General features: G+C 43.1%; 1 protein-coding gene across 29 annotated transcripts in view; it reads right to left on the bottom strand.

The window, feature by feature from the left end:
• The window catches only part of LOC109906508 (receptor-type tyrosine-protein phosphatase delta-like), a 643472-nt gene that overhangs the window by 464926 nt on the left and 157354 nt on the right, over positions 1-21192 (bottom strand). For all 29 annotated transcript variants that reach the window (XM_020504229.2, XM_031792038.1, XM_031792037.1 and 26 more), the window contains exon 4: positions 7526-7549. The gene's annotated coding sequence lies outside the window, so the exon portion shown is untranslated. The remainder of the gene's footprint in view (positions 1-7525; positions 7550-21192) is intronic.

Here is a 21192-nt window from a genome sequence, read left to right as displayed (position 1 = left end):
TTCTTACTTGACCCGAAAGAATGTCAGGGTAACGAGTGGAAAAAATGCCCTACAGTACGAACATCTTCCAATAGTCTTAATCAGTAGCCAGGGGACTAAAAGGACTCTTTGCCATAAAACCTGGATCGTCTTATTCAGCACAGACCTGGTTCGATGTGTGGCAAGCCACAGCGGACCAATTATGGCAGAAGGATTCTATTTTGGTGTTAGTACGTCAAGAGAGAGTGCGTGGAGAGAGCCACTCTTCCATAGAGGCTTTCTGTGTACAGATAGCTCTGTAGAGTAAATACATAGCTCTTTTAAAATCCATACCAGAACCCATGGGGCTAGAGCATGTATGGCTGTGGATGTAGCGAATATAAATGCCTCATTCAAATAAAAAAATTAGGAGAGTTTGGATGCTTAGAGGTTCTTGATTAAAATAAGTATTTCACGGTTTTTAGAACGCTCCTGGTAGAGGATTTACAGTATCAGGTGCTGGATTGTTCATTTGTCACTGCACTGAAAGTGTCACTTTGAACAAAGATTCGGGGATTCGCATTGAACATTTTAATAAAAACAGGCCTGGACGACATGGGAAATGTTTTCTTTGGTTTCAGATCTCAATCTGCAAGGCAGGAAGACAGTAAATAGTGGCCTTGCGGAAAAAGCAACTACCAGAGAACAACATGAGAGTAGCATTTCACAGCTGTGGAGCATGTGACTAAAGCACTCTCCATATAAGCTTTCCCTTAGAGCAATTCAAATCCATAAACCATGTAACGTTGCTTCGAGAGACTCAATATAGTCTCAATCTATGTTTCAAAAGCAATGATAGTCAACAAAACAAAACAAAAATCCTACACATCTGCATCTCCCCCAAAAACAAAACAACAACAAGAAACTAAGGAACCACAGGTTTTCTAAACTAATCCTGGTTGATTAGGCCGACATCGGGCTTTGACCAAGCATGGACCAAGCTGGGAATGGAAGTTACACCTACCGGTGAAAAGACTGGAGTATCCTTGAAACCAGGATGTCTCTGCTTGGCCACACATGAAATATTCCACCTGACTAAAAGAACATCCAGCCTATGTGCCAGAATCAGAGCCAGAACGGCAGATGGATGGGTCACAGAATAACCTCTGACATTTGACCTTCAGGGAGCGAGGGGCGGATTCCGTCCAACATTCGTCAACCTCCAATGTCCTGCCAGCAAAATGTTGGTTTGTATTCATGTGTCTAAAAGACATGCCAAAGACGAGGCCATGCTTACATTATTAGGAGTGAAAACGGCTGTCTGGTGTCTGTAGTCATTCAGCTATTGTACTCAGAGATGACGATTGGTCAGTAATCATGGATGAAATGTGACTGGTGTCTCTATATCATGTGTCTTGTTCCTTCATGGTTCTGCATGACATATTAACGGCAAGATATCAAAAGAATGCTTCAACATTTCTGATTCTACTCTAGCACGTCAACAACACTCCTTGGCGTGGTACTCGTTATATAATGCCACAGCCTTTTGGACAACTGATTTTTGTATGTGTCAGTTCTTTGATCGTCACTGTTTGGTTTAATGGCGGAATCATACAGGCACAAAGAAATCATACTTTCAAAGAGCAGATAATTAACTGGACTAATTAAAAACTCTGGACTAACAATACAGAGAGGGCTGGGGAACGAGAGAGCTAGGGAACCCTTGCTGTGACATATCGGAAAGGGAGCAATTTCAGAGTTAAAAGGGGCACGGTTCTTTACATGGCATGAATAAAAGTGAAATGATTAAACACACTGTAGCATAAAAGACAAGTCAGAGGGTGGACTAGACGATATGTCGACACAAGTGGCGAGGAGTGGATGAAGGGAACATTAAACGCAACGGGGTGATTAAAATAGCTCCTTACGGGCATATTTAAAAAGAACAAGTCTAAATTGGGAGTTAATGTAGTCTATGTCAGGGAAGTCAGCTACGGTGCTGAGTGGGGAGTGCCCTAGGGGTTAACACAGCACAGCCCTATATCGCAGTGTGTCTGGCCTTTGAATGCTGACGTAGGGTGAACAAGAGTGGTAGAGGTTCCCTGTTTGGGGTGGGAGCGAGTTCAATTTCATGCTTTGGGTATGAGAAGAATCAACCAGGTTGCACACTATGGAGTCAAATGCATAATGGATGATGGTAAAAAACACCGGCATACTTCCCTATCGGTGATGCCATAAAGAATGTCCTCAAGGGGGAATGGGAGGTGTGAAGCTAAGACTCAGTTGACACACGCCAATGCATGCCAATGTGGTTTCGTAATCTGGTTGTGACATTGCAACAAACCAGAAGGCCTTTGTTCTTTCTACTGTGTCCAAAAAATATACTTTTGCTCAGTTCAGTGTGTTCTGTAAAAGTTTCCCCATTGGCTAAAAATACAAATTGAACACGGTAAGGGGACCAAAGGGCCAAAGCTTGGAATCCAATGCTTGGTGCTACCCCTTCTCTCTCTTGTGAAGTGTGGATCTGAGGCCCGGATGCAGGACCAGATACAGTCATGGAGAAAGAGAGAGATGGAGAAAGAGAGAGGGAGACCTTAATGTGCCTTTACCATATGCTGTTAGCTACTGATGGATGTTGCTCTCCCCAGGCACTGAGACAACTTATCGCGTTTGCCAGTGACATCGTTGTCTCCTATAAAGTTAAAGACGAGCCATCTGTTACAAACAGCAGCCACACTTGCGGGGACACGTGTATGTGTGAGACTGTGTGTGTGTGTGTGTGTGTATCCCACCACTCCTAATAAACTGGCAAATGTCGAGACGCTTCGTGTCATAATAATATTTAATGCCACAGCGTACCTGCTGGCTCAGTTCTGGCACTCATGAGTTGACTGTAATGACACATGGAACAAAGACCTTTTCTGGTACCTTTCTTAAAATGTACGACTCAGCTGTAACATGACGAATGCCTATTTTCCTGAATCTTATGAAGCCTCTTTTAAAGGGATATATCGGGATTTTGGCAATTATCTACTTCCCCAGTCAGATGAACTGGTGGATACCATTTTTATGTCTCTATGTCCATTGTGAAGGAAGTTAAAGGTAGGTTCGCAAGCCAATGCAAACTAGCGTTAGCACAATAACTGGAAGTCTATGGGTATCTGCTTGTACTGCAAAATCCCTTAGTTATTCTTAGTGTTTTTTTTATTTATATTACAACTGATAAGTCGTATAAAGGTAGATACCTATATGAACATGATTGGACAATTCAAGCAATACAGTTTAATGTATTAGCAGTGGATGAGATTTGGTAATCAGGTCAAATTAGATATAGAATGATGATTTTAACAATGTATTCGAAGTTAATCTAATGTCAGTTGTCTCCCTGGCAGTTGTCTTTGTAGCACCTACAGTACTAGTATGATGTCACATCAATTTGAACATTAAGCGGTTATGATTGGCCTTTCACGGGAAAGTCGGGGTGCAAACAGCATCCCTATGCACTTTACATGGAGCCTGTCACCTATTTATAGAATTTAACAATGTAATGGTGTTTGCTTATCCAGCCGACAATCACTTCCTTTGCCACCACTCACTGAAACACTGATCAAGCATGGCACAACTTCTACCTGAATGAAAGGCATGCATGGCATAATACAATAATAACTGGCGCCCAGCTTTTCTAAAGAACTGAAGGTGTTATTTTTACTCACTGCGGAGCGAACAAAGATGAACTCTCTGTACTCTCACTGTCGCTCAGTTGCTCTCACTCTCCGACTGCTTGGAGCCCTTGTTCCTCGGCGAGCATAATGAACCCAATTGTCATTCCTGCCTTTAGCTTCTATTTGAAGTGCTTATGAAAAAGGAGTTTGAATCCCGGACATTTCAACGCACATTCAAAGGACGGAGCTTCAAGAATTAGGGAAAGAACGAAGCATGCTCTTGACTTGCTATATCGTGTTGGGAGGAAGACCCAAGATGGTGGAAATAAAAGAGGGGTCAATGAAACGAGATGGTACGCTGCCATGATGATGTAAATCCTGGAGAAACACCTGCTGTGTATGATTCATTGGCAGAGATGAATCAGGAACTGTCTGCTCAAGGACATACCCAAACTCTGACATCTCTATCAAACTTCCCATATGGACAAAAACAGTAAACGTTGATGAAGAGATTAGTACTAATTTGATGACTGTCAAATGAAATGACTGGAGATAAATAATTGCAAGACTTGCGAGATTAAACCCGGGATGTATTTTTTTTGTCAAAATGACAGACCTTCCAATGAAAAATGACTTTTTCTACATGAGCAGAAAGAATATTACATTGCTCCTGAGAAGAGACTGGAAGGTACTTAAGTCAATGAATGATCAGAGTTAAAAGATGTCTGAAAAGGTTAATAAGATTCAGGCACATATTTACAGGTACTCAGTAAATGGGCCCAAACAACATTACTACATAATGTTATTCATAGTAAACATTTAATTATTCAGATGACTATTTATTATCAATCAATTAGTGCATTATATATTATTTTGTCAATGTGGCAAACGTGTCCAAAACATGTATCCGTAATAATGAGCAGTATGTATTTGTGTTTCTAACCTTGAATCATGGTAAACGGCATAAATAAAGACCATTTGGTTTCAATCGTGCTTAGTCCACCAAAGAGTGCTCTCTTTCTGCCATAGTGGACGTGAACCTGGGAACACAACCCTCACAGATGCCTGGTGGTTGATGTTTGATGTTTGACACAGATGTTTGACACATTCTAAGTCGACCAGCAAGGTTCTCGGTAAATGTCCATCTGTTGGCCTCCCGCGGGTAATTAAAATTCCCAACTAGCCAGGGGTTTTCTCCTCCAAGCAGTCAATCAGTCGTTCACTGCTGTCTGCCTCTCAAAGCACGAGAGCCGGACCAGAACCTCTCCCCAAATGCTCCGACTGGTTACGAGTGGCAGGCAGAGTGGCACTGTGTTTTCAATTACACCACAAGGTGACTTCCCTCCTGCTCTAATGCATCATTATATTAAAGCTCATTCAGGAATGCTAACTTGAAGAGATCATTTAACATGCACTATTCAAGGAGGTTAAGCTAACAATAGGTTAGCATGCTATGGGAGTATAGCGAGTGTCCAATGTTGCTCCCCTGACCACTTCCTCCCTCCTACCTTGCGAACGAGATCATCACGCCGCCCATTTTTGGGGTCCTGCTATGGGGGATTAAATCATGTATCTGACCCCTTCCGGACTGGTGCAGGCTCCCGTACTGTTTTAGGGCTGTATGCACCGAGGAACCAGGCTGAGTGAGTGCACCTATACTCTTCATTCAATAGGCTGTTCATTCAACACTGGAACAACTGGAAAAGGAACCAGAGTTTACTGTACTGTCGTGTCTTAACTTATTTTCTTTGCTCCATAATTAAAGGTTACACTACTGTATAAGTAAGGCAGCAACCTTCCCTCTAGCCATGATTTGCTGAGATAATGAGTGGGCTGGAAATGCCGAGAGATGAGTTTGCATTGGTCTGCCATATAGCACACTTCTGTCAACTTGAGCTGATCAGTATGTGTAGGTGATCCTGTCTAACATGACTTTTTTAAATATATTGCGTAGTAAAACTGCATAAGTGTTGCTCTCCACTTTCTCAAGGACCGAGTTTTGAATTCAGTGGAATTTAAGTATGATAGCTAAGGAAATGGAGAAAACACCTGTATGATCTTATTATTCGTATCTCAGAGCCATTTGCTTGGCTAGTTATAGCCTAATGTTAGCTAGCTAACATTGAACCTGGTTGGTTAGCTACCTGCAGATTCATGCAGGGTAGTAATGTCAGGAGTTAGAATTATGGTTTATTCTTTAGCTAATTAGCTACATGTCTTTAAAAAAAGCTTCCACTATGCAAGTAAACCATTTCGGGTGTGTTCGTAAATTCAATCTGGCCATCTTCTCTCGTCTGAGTGTGCCAGAGCGCAGAATAACTGCTGAATTTACGAACGCTCAACACCTGTTGAATATGGCCGGTGTCAGTAAACGTCAAAAAAGCTTAATTAAAATGTTGCCAACAGCACAGTTACATTCACCAATGTTCTGGATAACATAAAAACAGTCTAGCCAGCTCTGCTAGGGCGAGTAAAATGATCAGAGTGGGGTGTTCTCAAATTTGTGTCTGGAAATAGCTAGCAAGCTAGCCAATGTTAGCCAGTTAGCTTCATTGCTTGACTGCCGTTGAGAGGTCAGAACGTTTGGATCGACCCTACTCATTGGCTCCGAGAGCGAAACTCTCTGAATTTACGGACAATCTGACAGCACAGTTGCAGTCACTAACACTCTGGATAACATAACAGCCTAACCAGCTCTGCTAGGACGAGTAATGTTTAGTGAGCTGTTCTCTCATTTGTGTCTGGAAGTAGCTAGAAGGTTAGCTTGGGTGCTTAACTGCTGTTAGTACAGAATGCTCGATATGACAAGGGCATGAAAACGGTCTCCTTTGTTATTTGTTAATATCCTTTAAAAAGGCCACTTAAGTGTGATGCACCCACTTCCTTGAGATACTCAGTGGGCATGAACTGCATTAGAATATATATATATATTTTTGTCCAATATTTCAATGGGAGATGGGTGGGGCTAAAGCTTAAGAGGGTGTGAACGATGCTGAATAGGTGTAGACAAAGAAGGACTCTCCAGTTGGTTTACCAAATATTCAAAGGCCATTTCTTAAAAGTGAGTTTAGATGTTTATCAACTTTCAAAGCAGAATTACTTTCCCATTGTGCCTTAACTGTACTGTATGATATACCATTTTGTAGCTCTGAGTTTCTACTTTCATCCAAAGTAAAAAACACAATTTCAATTTTGCTACATAAGACCGATTTGAGCCGGTCGGTCACATTTGTCCTTGAAAGTAATTGAAATATTTGTGGTGCATCGCTCCTTATGATACGACAAGGGCATGACACGGTCTCTTTTGTTATTTGTTAATATCCTTTAAAAAGGCCACTTTAAGTGTGATGCACCCACTCCTTGAGATACGCAGTGGCCATGAACTGCATTAGAATAGATTTTTTTTTTGTCCAATATTTCAATAGTTCCTTGTCCTCATAGAGAAGCCATCACCATGGTGATAGTGCCTTCCTGTCATACCACAGAGGTGTGTGATAGAAATGGGAGCTGTGGCAGGGGAAACGTTCATCACCAGTGGCCCCTTACTATAGTTTTTGTCTTTGGAAATAGATACCTGGGCTCCCTGTTTAAGTCAACACTGCCGGATCCTCTTTGAACAATCTGGCTCATTTGACTCTCATTTGAATACAATTTAAGCCGCTGAGAGCATAACCCGGTTGCCAGAAATAGCTAGCTTGTGTGTTGGCGCTCTTACACGTGGGAAAACGAAGGGGGGGATGGCGTAGCGTTGCACACCTTCCTGAGTAAACAGCAGCATCTACCCCACCACTCCCCTACTCCCTCAATTACTTAAGCATTCAGATTGGATACACAATGAGTTGCCACTGAAAACGTCTCACTGTTGAGGAGTAGTTAGGTTGGGAAAATAACAAAATGAGACTTACCTATTGTGGAACGGATGGTCACATCTGTAAGCGGTAGGTGGGGAAAGAAAGAGAGAGAAGGAGGAAGGGAGAAAAAAAAGAAACGTCAGCAAATTACAATGTACAGCAGAGTAAACTTCAACGCAGGCTAAAGCTGTCACCGGCTCCTGAAAAATGTCCTATACGTTGGTGCCGACTGGAGGTTAAGAATAGTCGCTGTCAAGAGGGGTCTGTAATTTATTAAACGACTGACATGAAACGTCGGACCTTTCTCCCCCGAGGATCCAAAGTTTGCACAACTGGCATTAATATTTGTCAGTGTTTCCTCGGATTCCAAGGGAAGGAGACCAATAATAAAGACAAAAGTGGGCAGCAGTCATCCATTACGACCAAGTGTTCACCTCAACACCATTGCGCACACACACGCACGCACACACACACACCACCTTCTTCCACTGGTATGTCTTTGAAGTAATTTAGAGGGCCTCAGATATCTCTAACCCTTTGTGCTACGACCTTTCCTTATATAACCCAGCGCTTGTTATTTCGACAGCTGATGTCTGGGGCGCCGGAGTTATAATACGACGGCATCTCTGTCTCTTAGTCTGCTTTATGAAGGCCTTAAGGTCTTCCCACCGCAGAAGCCCGGCAAGATAAAATAGTCGGATTTAGCCACATCTTCAGTTTCATTGCTGTTTTCCCTGACATTCATTTTGGCTAAGATTTATGAAGAGGGGAGTTACGCGAGCAGGTGCTCGCCTCGACAACCCTCCCTGACAAGTCTGAGAAATACATTTCCATTACCTCACTATATTTACATCAGAAACTGTTCCCTCCACGGGTTTACTGCTCCCAAGAACAGATTTGCTTTGGTTGTAAATGTTACAATAAAACAAAGACACGGAGAGGGAGCTGACGACTTCTTCAGCTCACACGAAACGTTCATTCAGAAGCTGTTCCGCGGGTAAGCATTGCTTGGAGAGCTCACAGAGACATACTGTATTGCTAAGCATCATTTTCAAGTAATTTGATTTATCACAGATTATGTTTTTCTCCTCGCATCTATTTGCATTTTGGTGTATACAATCTCCTGGGATCAACTGTGCTGGGAGAACGTGAATACAATGCCAAGTTGGCCTAGTCACAGAGGAATGGCTCATTTTTTAGGCTAAATTAGGACTCAAACTCCTTGTGCTTAGGTATTCATTAATATACTGTTTGCTTCAAACACACACTGACACTGTCAGTTGCTTTTGTTGCTAAACAAGGGACCGTGTCTGGAGACCTTCAGGGACCACATTCGGTAAAATTGGACACGTGGGAGGATGGGAGGGCAGGGGTGATGTCAGATTTCAAGAGCTAAAAGAAACCCCTGAGGTTTTAATGACATGGATGTCTGCATTGGGAGAGAAAGAGAGACACTTCCTAAGAGACAGTCAGAGACAATGGGGGAAAGATAACGGGCTGAACTGGGAGAAAGAGAGACAGTCAGAGACAATGGGGGAAAGATAACGGGCTGAACTGGGAGAAAGAGAGACAGTCAGAGACAATGGGGGAAAGATAACGGGCTGAACTGGGAGAAAGAGAGACAGTCAGAGACAATGGGGGAAAGATAACGGGCTGAACTGGGAGAAAGAGAGACAGTCAGAGACAATGGGGGTAAGATAACGGGCTGAACTGGGAGAAAGAGAGACAGTCAGAGACAATGGGGGGAAGATAACGGGCTGTATTGGGAGAAAGAGAGACAGTCAGAGACAATGGGGGAAAGATAACGGGCTGTATTGGGAGAAAGAGAGACAGTCAGAGACAATGGGGGAAAGATAACGGGCTGTATTGGGAGAAAGAGAGACAGTCAGAGACAATGGGGGGAAGATAACGGGCTGTATTGGGAGAAAGAGAGACAGTCAGAGACAATGGGGGAAAGATAACGTGCTGAACTGGGAGAAAGAGAGACAGTCAGAGACAATGGGGGGAAGATAACGGGCTGTATTGGGAGAAAGAGAGACAGTCAGAGACAATGGGGGGAAGATAACGGGCTGAACTGGGAGAAAGAGAGACAGTCAGAGACAATGGGGGGAAGATAACGGGCTGAACTGGGAGAAAGAGAGACAGTCAGAGACAATGGGGGGAAGATAACGGGCTGAACTGGGAGAAAGAGAGACAGTCAGAGACAATGGGGGGAAGATAACGGGCTGAACTGGGAGAAAGAGAGACAGTCAGAGACAATGGGGGGAAGATAACGGGCTGAACTGGGAGAAAGAGAGACAGTCAGAGACAATGGGGGGAAGATAACGGGCTGAACTGGGAGAAAGAGAGACAGTCAGAGACAATGGGGGGAAGATAACGGGCTGTATTGGGAGTTTTGTGCAACACATACAGTAACAGATCAATAGTGCCCTTTGAAATGTTGTACAACTTAACTTTGTAGCGTTCGAGAATGACAGAAAACAGGATAAGCAATGTCACGTACAATTACTAAATTACCAAACAGACAGGAAAGGCAGTTTCGCAATCATTTATTGAAAAAAATATATATCAACACATTTTGGGTTTAAATAGTGAGTTTTGTTCTTGCAATGAATTGAGATGCATTGATTAGAAATATATGACCTCACCAATAAACTTGAGTAAAGCTAGCACAGGCCAACTCTAAGTGGATTAGGCCAGTGGGGGATTGGTGAAAAGAAATGCATGAGGATGAAAGAGGCTCTTGTGAGTCTCCTTAAACCCACAATGTGAATAAGGAAAAACAAAGAGAGGATGATACTTTTCCCCCTGTTTCAAGCAGATAAGCTGCTTTCGGAGTCTTAGTTATGCTGTGTGGAACCTCTATAAGATTTGGAAACTTTTGACATGACAGGAAATCCGAGAACTATATCCCTATGTTGCCGTTTCTCTGTTGACAACAGGGATTTAGAGATGTATGTGGCGGTCAATCCGGTGAGTATTACAAGTGGACACACACAGTGTTTTGTAACTGAGCACATCACAGGCAGCATTTGGGACTGAGGTATAATGTGTTGGTGTTTTTCCACTTAAATCTGTGTTAACCTCACTGGACATGAGCTCATTCAATAGCCACGTGAGAGTGACAATAGCCAACTCGTTTCCACCTAGCCTCTGTCGGTGTGCTCCTCTTAAACCCATTGACTGATTTCAGTTCATCAGTGGGTCAAGCTTTTGGTTCAATTGTTGGGACCAATTCTCTCTCACTCAGGCTTCATCACTCCAAAAGAGGGTGGGCTGCTGTGGCATGAGTGGTTGCTATTGGAAACAAAACGCAATGAACACAACGGACAGCCTTGCCAAGCCACTACTACACCGACCGCCGGCACCTCATGTTGTTCAATTACACCATGACGAAAAGGCCGCTGTTTCCACCGTGTCACTATTTAACCTATTCAACAGAGTGGAATGGGAACAGCTGTTTTTTACAGCTCTACATAATGGCCTGAAATGGCTTGCTGGCATAGCTCCAGCTTACTGTTAAAATGCCTATCTGAGAGAGTAGAGAGAAGAGGAGAGCCAGAAACGGTTTACTGTACTGCTGCCTTCCTTTCGTCGCTGCCACTGCAACTATCTGGGCCCCCTTCACAGACGCCATGTAAACACTCACTGATGAGGGACGTTAAGGAAGTGTTAGAAGCTACAGCTGGTCCGGGCTCAGACAGACTTGAGCTTTGAGAATTTACATAAACCGACGATGGAGCCAATAGAGTTTAGCGGAAGTTGTCTGGCTCTTTTGAGAACATTTTGTCAACTTTTTGACTTCAGAGTGAAGTATTTAATGCATGACGCACAAGAGCAGATAACTCAAACTCAATCAGCTGTTGTCAGATCATCTTGGTCCAGTTTAATGGCTACTGAGGCATGACAGTATATCAGCCATGCATACTTATGGACACTGAAGCAGATGTGGAGTTCTCTCAGCAGCTGACTCGGGGTTGCAGGTGCACAGGTTCAACACCGTTCTATAAAATCCTTGAACAGCCTATATCTGGATACTTGAGTTATAATAAACGTCAAGCTACACCCAATAAACTGAACATGATTGTCATTGATCTGATTATCGCAACCCCACCCAAAACAAACTCAATAATTGTCCAAATGTATGTAATCTAATCAAATTCAGTTGAAGTACTACAAATCCCCTGAATATTAAAAGTACTGTTGATTGAGACATCTATTCCCACCTCTTCTGGAGCAGATGGTGCATAAACAAATACAAACATGAAAGCCGAAGTCGAAGAAAAAAAACTTGCATGGTCTGCTTTGTCTTCCAGGGGCCATTTTGTAGGCATTCCCTTGTACAGGGCAATAAAAACTACTTTGGGGTCTTTAAAAAAAATGCAGCTTTCTTTTTCTTGCTTGATCAGGGATCAGAAGGGAGATATCAGAGGCCTCTGGCTCCTCAGTGAAGTATGACCCAGAGTTCAGAAAAAGGAGGACAATAAAGAGCCTCTTGCTCAAGGAAACAAAGAGAAAGAGACAGGCAGGAGCCCTGACGCCTCTGGCTGCGCCGGGCAGGCCTGCCCGTTCAGATGATGTGTTTCAGTAGGGGGCATTCCCGCGGGCATCTGTGTGATGGGTTGGCGGTTGGCACCATCAAGGCCTTGCCCAGATGCTTAAGGACCCTAAAGTGCCATCTTGAAGTATTGTGGAAAGGGTCAAAAAGCTTAGGCCTTACTGAACAAGATGTGGCACAAGGACCTACATTATCTATACAGATACTATTCATAAAAGACACACACACCAAATGAGCCTAGATATTGAAATACATTACCTTCTCACTCAGTCAGACTGTCATAACACCCCTATAAACGTGTAATAAACACTATAAGCACACCACCAAACCCTATCAACTCCAAGGTCTTTTTTCATCACAACCAATAGATAATTAGGTCAAACAAGCAAACAATGTAGTGCAGGATTCAAACAAGCATATTGCTTTTTATTTGTGTTTTTCTGTGCTACCTGTGTGGAGGCACAGCTGAGGCCAGGTGGAGTCATTACCATGGGGCAGATGGATGAACAGAAGCACTACACCACACCGTGCTCCCTCGTTAGCCAGTGAGGTGGCAGCCATATGCGCTCATCATTAAAAATGGCCTTTGACCCAGGAGCGGAGCACTCATTGGCTGTCACTCTAATCCAGAGGTGGGGCCAAGTCACTATTATTTGAGTCACAACCAAGTCACAAGGTCCTAGTCTCAAGTCGAGTCCCAAGTAGAGCAGGTCGAGTCTCCAGTCAAGTCCAAGTTCTGAATTCTAAGAATAAGTCAAGTCAAGTTCAGTCACACGTTTTTTCAAGTCAAGTCTCAAATAAAGTAGAAATAAATATATACAAATATATACTTGTTCAACTGCAAATCTTTGTCTATTTATTGAGTCTACGTGATACCCCTTTTCAAAATTTTATCTTCAACACATTTTGATTATGCAATAATTAATTTTAACAACAAATTCCACTCAAGCTTAATAAGTAAATTAATCAAGCAATTTCAAGCAATTTTGGCATACTAAAAGACCGGTAGGCCTATGCTAGTAAGTGTTCCTTGATGCCCCAATGCTGGTGAACTTGTGAAGTAAGCTTACTGGTCACTAACCTGAATATGTACACCCGCCATTGCGCGCCAATGCTAATGACTGGTCATTGGTCGACAGTCAAGACACCCAAGTTTTTGGTTTTGAAGCACAGATGATATGTTTTTGAAACACGAATTTGGTGCTGTGCCATAGGCCTATGTTAGTGACCAGATTGAATAAACATAAAAGTATAAGGGTTTGGTATAAGGTATAAATATAAAATACAAATGGTAGGCTAAATGTAGCCTATACAAATATTTATGAAGAACATACTTTCCCCATTCAGTTTCACACTCGCAACCCCCCTTAAACCTTGTCACTGCGCTAGCTCACCCGACCTGTGTTGATTGATAGTTTGCTGATCCAATCAGAGGGCCAAGTGTGCTTTTGCAAGTGCGATACTGTCTCCGGGCTGCATGGAGTGTAATCCACGAATATTCTGTGCCACAAAATGAGTGACAAAACGTTTACAGAACCTGTAGTCATCGGTCTCAAGTCTCATGACAAAGTCTAGTCCCGTGTCTTAAGGCTCCAGGTCCAAGTCAAGCCTCAAGTTATTAAAAATGGCCTTTGACCCAGGAGCGGAGCACTCATTGGCTGTCACTCTAATCCAGAGGTGGGGCCAAGTCACTATTATTTGAGTCACAACCAAGTCACAAGGTCCTAGTCTCAAGTCGAGTCCCAAGTAGAGCAGGTCGAGTCTCCAGTCAAGTCCAAGTTCTGAATTCTAAGAATAAGTCAAGTCAAGTTCAGTCACACGTTTTTTCAAGTCAAGTCTCAAATAAAGTAGAAATAAATATATACAAATATATACTTGTTCAACTGCAAATCTTTGTCTATTTATTGAGTCTACGTGATACCCCTTTTCAAAATTTTATCTTCAACACATTTTGATTATGCAATAATTAATTTTAACAACAAATTCCACTCAAGCTTAATAAGTAAATTAATCAAGCAATTTCAAGCAATTTTGGCATACTAAAAGACCGGTAGGCCTATGCTAGTAAGTGTTCCTTGATGCCCCAATGCTGGTGAACTTGTGAAGTAAGCTTACTGGTCACTAACCTGAATATGTACACCCGCCATTGCGCGCCAATGCTAATGACTGGTCATTGGTCGACAGTCAAGACACCCAAGTTTTTGGTTTTGAAGCACAGATGATATGTTTTTGAAACACGAATTTGGTGCTGTGCCATAGGCCTATGTTAGTGACCAGATTGAATAAACATAAAAGTATAAGGGTTTGGTATAAGGTATAAATATAAAATACAAATGGTAGGCTAAATGTAGCCTATACAAATATTTATGAAGAACATACTTTCCCCATTCAGTTTCACACTCGCAACCCCCCTTAAACCTTGTCACTGCGCTAGCTCACCCGACCTGTGTTGATTGATAGTTTGCTGATCCAATCAGAGGGCCAAGTGTGCTTTTGCAAGTGCGATACTGTCTCCGGGCTGCATGGAGTGTAATCCACGAATATTCTGTGCCACAAAATGAGTGACAAAACGTTTACAGAACCTGTAGTCATCGGTCTCAAGTCTCATGACAAAGTCTAGTCCCGTGTCTTAAGGCTCCAGGTCCAAGTCAAGCCTCAAGTTATTTTATTTTATATCAAGTCCAGTCTCAAGTCATGTGACTCGAGTCCAAACCTCTGCTCTAACAGGGATAATTAGCACTGAGTTTTTTAGTAGTTTTTTGTTGCCGTTGTGTTTTTCTGTTATAATTTTTCAGACAAAATATGTGTGTGTGTCTGTCTGTTTGTCTGCTCAAGAGTCTGTTATTCTTGGTAAGTGTGTGCGTATGTGTGTGAATGCACAATGACATGCCTCTGACTCCAGTGTCAGCTGAGCTGAAGGTTAGCCGCTCCTTTTAATATTGCCAATGCTGCCCCTTTGAAAATTCATTAAAGTGCTTCGACCCCTCTGCCATCTGTGTGTGTGAGAGGCAGGGGAACAGCTCTTAGAACAAAAGATGGAAATTCTGACAGAGGGACAGGCAAAGCAGCCCTTAGACACACACACGCACACGCACGCACGCACGCACACACACACACACACACACACACAGGCTAGTATCCCTTAGACACACACACACACACACACACACACACACACACACACACACACACACACACACACACACACACACACACACACACACACACACACACACACACACACACACACACAGGCTAGTATCCCTTAGACACACACAGACACACACGATGAATGGCCACTGATGTGGTGCTCTGTGTGATATTTATTTATTTTTCAACCTTATCCAAAGGTTGGCCCAAAATGAGAGTCAGGGAGTCAGGGAAAGATCATTGGGTGCTGAGGTGTGTGCCAAATACTGATTGCAGATGGAATGCTAAGTAGCATCTTAGAGTGTAGCATTACTTTAATGCTAACTAGAAGGTCTTGTGCTTAATTAGAGCTTTAATGAACAGATACGTCCACATTGCTGATGCAAGGAGTCTAAGTGATGATCTTTGTGTAACTATATTGAACCTAGATCATGGCTGGGACAAAGACAGTTGTCAGTTAAGCACTGTCTACTATATGTCTACTATCTTGTACATCTGTCTACTATTTAATTATCATTGACTGTAGTTTGCATTAGCGCCCTGCACGGGCATACATTTTAAGCCCCAAGCCCTACCCATGCCCACTACGTTCAGGCCCGATTGCTTCTGCCAAATTTAAGGCCCGGCCCTGCCTGAAACCCAAAATCAGAAATAACTTCCTCCGTTAATATTGATTTAGCAGCTCATCTGTCTGACCCTCGCTCCCTGTGCCGCTCGCGCTGCTGCATGCACTCTGTGCATGGCTCTGCTTGTGTGAGAATCCATAGCAACACCTCTGCTTGCTGTTCTGCTCAATGACGAGACAGAGAACAGTAAACTAGCTACTTTTCATCACTCTAAACTCCGACAAACCTAAAGGAACATTATTATTTCGGTGAACTCGGACAAAGGTTGAAGCACTTATGACACCATGATATGTACTATGCAGCAGAGCACTAGCAAATGGCTCAGCTTCAAAATGTTAATGATCAATTAAGTGATATCCGAGACCTACCCGTACCCTAGTTATTGAGGAAAAAACAGGCCCTGCCTGGCCCTAACCTAATATATAATGTCGGGGTCCATCGGGCTCGGGTCGGGTCGGGTAGCAGAGCTCTTGTTTGCATAACTACTAGTTAGCATTGATGCTATTGAATTAGCACTGTAGCAGCTACTAATTAGCATCACTGCTAGTGTGTTACTGTAGTAGCTACTAGTTAGCATCATTGCTAGTGTGTCAGCATTGTAATTGCTGCTAGTTAGGACCACTGCTAGTGTGTCCGCACTGTATTTTCTACTAGATAACGACACTGCTATTATGTTAGCACTTTCCTAGCTACTAATTAGCATCACTGCTAGTGTGTCAGTACTGTACTTGCTACCTGTGTCTGCACTCGTCAGCCATTGTCATGTCCATTACAGTAATGCCTCAGTAGAAGCAATATCAGCTCCAGAGGTTATGCCCTGTAATCACTTTCTCCTACACCTGATCTCCTCTTCATAAACTCACTGAATTGGCATTGATGCTTTTAGGGTTTGAAATATGGGCTGAAGTATAAAAGCCCATTTATGCATGATCCAGAAATGCTGTCCATACGGAGGGAGTGACGCAATTGTGGAGCCTCTGGAGGCTTGTGGAGGCCATTTTGAGCTCTGGAGGCGATGCTGTGCTCCTCCCAAATGTTGTAACAATGCGGAGGGCTCCTTATAGCTCCTTACAGCCCTGCATCGACATTACTGGTTGATAGTAGGTGGGGGTGGTACATCCTGTATAAACACAAACTCACATCTTTGACAACTTCCTTGACATCAAACATGGAGAACTTTGACGAAAGGTTAATAGAAGAAGTTCACAAATAAAAAGCATCTTTATGATACCTTGTGTAGGGAAAAAGACACAAAAAGACACAAAAATGAGTTTGAACTCCTGGAAAGAGATTGTGGGGGTAATGGGGATAGATGCGGTACAGAGGTCAATGGAATGCAGATCGTGAGGGATAGAAGGATGATGGATTGCTGCTGATTCAACAAATCTGATCTAACAAAGTGGATATTTGTCAAATCCGTCATGATTGATGTATTTTAACAAGCCCACAATGTGGTTACTAAAATCCGATAAGGATATATTTGGCTGTTTTCGCTGCAGAACATTTAGAAGATTTCAGGTTAAGAAAAACTGACTGCTAAATGCTAACTTCCATTCGTATAAGCTGGTAGGACAGCTAGGATACAGAAATCGGTGGTGGTAGTCAAAGTACTTTTTGAACTGTAATGCAGTTGATTGATGACGATGACATTAACATATATTGGGGTTGACATCCATACAAGCATTTTACTCCGATTTTTACCACAACATAGTGTCAAATAGACATATGTGACCCGTTTTAGGAAGCTAAGCCTATGTCGCACATCACTACTCCACTGAACAGGCATTTGAAAGCCTTTTTATTTATTTGTATCAAAATGTGTTTTTTGGAGGGCAGAAATGCCTTCTGGAACATGCCATCATGCTTCTGTTTAAACGTGAGCTGCCCAGTATGTGTTGATAATCCTTTCTTCCATGGCTTTTTTGAAAGATATAACGTTAGCCATCAAGCACTACAAAAGTAATTCCTACTTTTCTCAACAACATTGCCACCCTGAATTTAGCAGGCGCTATAGACAGATCAGTTGGAAAAAGTTGTGATGGGCTTCTTTCTGCGCACGTCATGTTCACCGTGTGAACCGGAGTGACTTGACACAACGCTGGCCAAACAAGACGTACATCCATTTATATGGGTAGCTACATTTTCAGATATTATACTTTTTTTCAATTTCGTGGTATCCAATTGTTTTTAGTAGCTACTACAGCTACTACTTGTCTCATCGCTACAACTCCCATACGGGCTCGGGAGAGATGAAGGTTGAAGGTCAACCCAACCAAGCCGCACTGCTTCTTAACACAGCGCGCATCCAACCCGGAAGCCAGCAGCACCTGTTGGAGGAAACACCGTGCACCTGGCAACCTTGGTTAGCATGCACTGTGCCCGGCATCCAACCCAGGTTCTCTGGTGGCGCTGCAGTACATCGCCCTTAACCACTGCGCCACCCGAGAGGCCCAGATATTATACATTTCTAATTTTGTCAGAAAGTTATTTTCATTGCAAGTTAGCTGGAGAATGTTATCTTGCTAGCTCGCTAGCTAATGCTACGTGTATGATCTGTGTAGTAAATCCATTTGCATTGCTAGTTATAGTTGGTTAGCTTTGGCTGCCTGCAGATTCATACTACAGCTTTGACAAATAGTTTGTATTTGTAGTAGTATGAGTTGGGATTATGCCGGTTAATTGTTTAGCTAGCTACCCAGCTACATGTCTAAACAAAAGACTCCACTTCTCCAGCTGATTACATGAACTATCAAATTAGCCAGGTGTGTCTGGGGGTGATTACGGCCATCTAAAGTATTTCATGAACATGTGTATATGTCTAGACAATAGTGACCCATCCACTTAGATAGATGTGGCTTAGGATGGTTATAGTATTACTTTCACATGACCCATCAATTTAGAGAAGTGTGTCTGGGTAAGTGTCATCTAATAATTATACAATATTGTTATCTGGACACTTTCTGTTTTTGATATTGCTACTATGCAAATATACACGTAACCATTTCACTGTACCGTTTACACCTTCTGTATCTTGTGCATGTGACAAATACATTTCGATTTCACTTGATATAGTTTGCGTATACCAGAGATGGTAATGTGAATATCCACATGACCTTCACCAAAGTCAGATTAGGATATAGGCCAAGGACTACATGAAGTGTGCTATTACCAGGAGTTTTTCCTTATTGTAGGCTACTACTTTTACCACTTTTAGTCTTGAAATCTTTGTTTGTTTACTACACTACTCACTCTGTTCAGCACATGGCCTCACATGTGAATCCTTAAAGAGATGGGTGGGGCTAAAGCTTAAGAGGGTGTGAACAATGCTGAATGGGTGTAGACAAAGAAGAGCTCTCCAGTAGGTGAAAAGGGTATTTTTCTCAAAAGTGAGGTTACAAGTTTATCAACTTTCAAAGCAGAATTACTTTCCCATTGTTCCTCAAAGGTAGTGTATGATATACCATTTTGTAGCTCCGTCTGTACTTTTATCCAATGTAAAAAACACAGTTTCAAATGTTGCTACATAGGACGGAATCCAGGTGGTGGGTCACATATAAACAATAGCCTAAATGTAGGCAAATTTTGATGGGGAGCGATGGGGAGACTCGGGATGGAGTAGCAGGTGGGAAAACGGTGGAGCCTTTTTACTTCATGGTCTGTTGGCTGAGCTCCTATGTTAAGCACCGGGAAACGGACCCCGACATCAAGGTAAGGTAAGGTATTCTCATTTCGTTTAGCCAGTTGCTGGTAATTAGCTGGATGGCTATAGATATTAGCTCTGAATCACTATGAGTGGTGCAGTGCAGACTAATTTATTGCATGCGTATGACAGCTCTATAAAGCGCAAGAAGTATGAATGCTCTGAATTCTGCTGAGGCCGCATTGCATTAAATTCTGTATGGCCACTGCAGAAGTCGGACTGACCATTCAGAGCCTTCTATGCATTAACAATGCTCTCCCAGAGGAAACACACACACAAGGATGCAGACACACACACATGCACTTTCTCACATGCATTTTATGCTCACACCCAAAATCACTCTCTGACATGCGCGCGCACACACATACTCACACACACACACACTCACACACACGCACAGCAGAGCCCCTAGAGCTATGGTTTAATGGAAGCTGACTGCACCTTGCCTCGCCTCTCTGCCTGGCACTAATCAACACCTCTCCAGCAATTAAAAATTCCTCTCTGTGCCTTTTGATCTGTTAACCATCTCATTAACATGACTCGCTAGGCAGAGAGAGGAGGAGGAGAAGGGGAAATAGGTCGTGCTGGAGTGGATGTGTTCGGGGCTTGAGTGTTGAGCGTGTGACATGTGTGTGATAGCTCCTGAATGTTTCAGTGTGTTTGTTTGCATGTATGTATTCCGGTTTGGTTCTGGTTTGTATGTTTGCATGTACGTATCCATGCATATGTGTGTACATACAGCGTGTACATATACAGTGATTGCGTGACTTGGAATCTATCAAGGCGCCTTCTGTTTGTGGTGTGTGGCCTGCCTGTGTAAATTGTGTGTGTGTTTGGTGGGAGGGCATGATGCACTGGAGAGCACAAGACGCCTCCTGAAATATATGCTGGTGACAGACACATTGGAGTGCTCCACCCTTCTGCCCCTCTCCCTCCCTCCCTCTCTCCCTAACTCCCCATGCCTGCCCGACTTCCCATAGCACTGTGAGCCTTCCAGGGGGATGTACCTCTTTGGCAGGAGCCCTTAGACCGGATGGCATTGAAGAACTCCGGCACACAGGAGGGAGAGGAAGGGGGGAGAGAGAGAGACAACGAGGGAGGGAGAGAGAGAGAGATAAAGAGAGAGAGGGAGGGAGGGAGGGAGGGAGGGAGGGAGGGAGGGAGACGTTGTGGAAACCTTTGTAGGTGGTTTCAATCATAGTGAAGCCATGTGTTCCTCTCCATTTGTCCCAAGGACAGCAGATTATTCTCGGTGCTCACTGCTGTGTGTGTGTGTGTGTGTGTATATCTGAGAAAGAGATTAATGTGTGTACTTTTCTGCAATGGCATGTGTCTTAAAGATGGGATCCTTAGTAGGGGGAAACAGCGCCACTGGCTGCCCTACCACCCTTGTTATTGTTTGTGTTGCAAGAGCTGAGGAGCATCTCGCAGCATGATCATTATTATTTTTTTGCAATACATCCAGTACTGTGCTCTTCTATTGCACGTGCAATGTGACCGAGGGGAAAAAACAATGTTTGTTGTTTGCAGTAATTTCTTTGTTGTTGTAAAAAGGCAAGCGGGTGTGTCAGTTTCACCATTCAGGATTCCAGCTTAAGTGAGCATCTCTCTGTGTGTGTATGTGTGTGTGTGTGTATGTGTGTGTGTGTGTGTGTGTGTGTGTGTGTGTGTGTGTGTGTAGGCGTGT

Source organism: Oncorhynchus kisutch, linkage group LG16, assembly GCF_002021735.2.
Source record: "Oncorhynchus kisutch isolate 150728-3 linkage group LG16, Okis_V2, whole genome shotgun sequence".
NCBI lineage: Eukaryota > Metazoa > Chordata > Actinopteri > Salmoniformes > Salmonidae > Oncorhynchus > Oncorhynchus kisutch.
Note: the sequence above shows the minus strand (reverse complement) of the source record. Positions and strands in the feature narration are given on the sequence as shown.